Source organism: Plasmopara halstedii (assembly GCF_900000015.1).
Source record: "Plasmopara halstedii genome assembly, contig: Scaffold_614, whole genome shotgun sequence".
NCBI classification, from domain to species: Eukaryota; Oomycota; class Peronosporomycetes; order Peronosporales; family Peronosporaceae; genus Plasmopara; species Plasmopara halstedii.
The window spans coordinates 2,801,520-2,801,768 of NW_020187532.1; positions in this window are offsets into that span (position 1 = coordinate 2,801,520).

The following is a 249-nucleotide window of genomic DNA, read 5'->3' on the forward strand; positions in this document are numbered from 1 at the left end:
AGTGCGAAGCACGACGCAGGGATGGTGCGTGAAAGCAAGTCTCCCCATTCGGCACCCACGTGTTGTTTTCGGAAGCCGAACGGCAAGTGGCGTATCGTTCATGCTTACAATAAGCTCAACGCGGCCACCATTCCCGAACAAACGCCAATTCCTAGAAAGGATGTTCTTCAGACAGCATGGTGGGGTGTACGAAGTACAGTGCACTCGATTTGGTAGATGAATACTACCAATTGCTCATGAGAGCGAGTG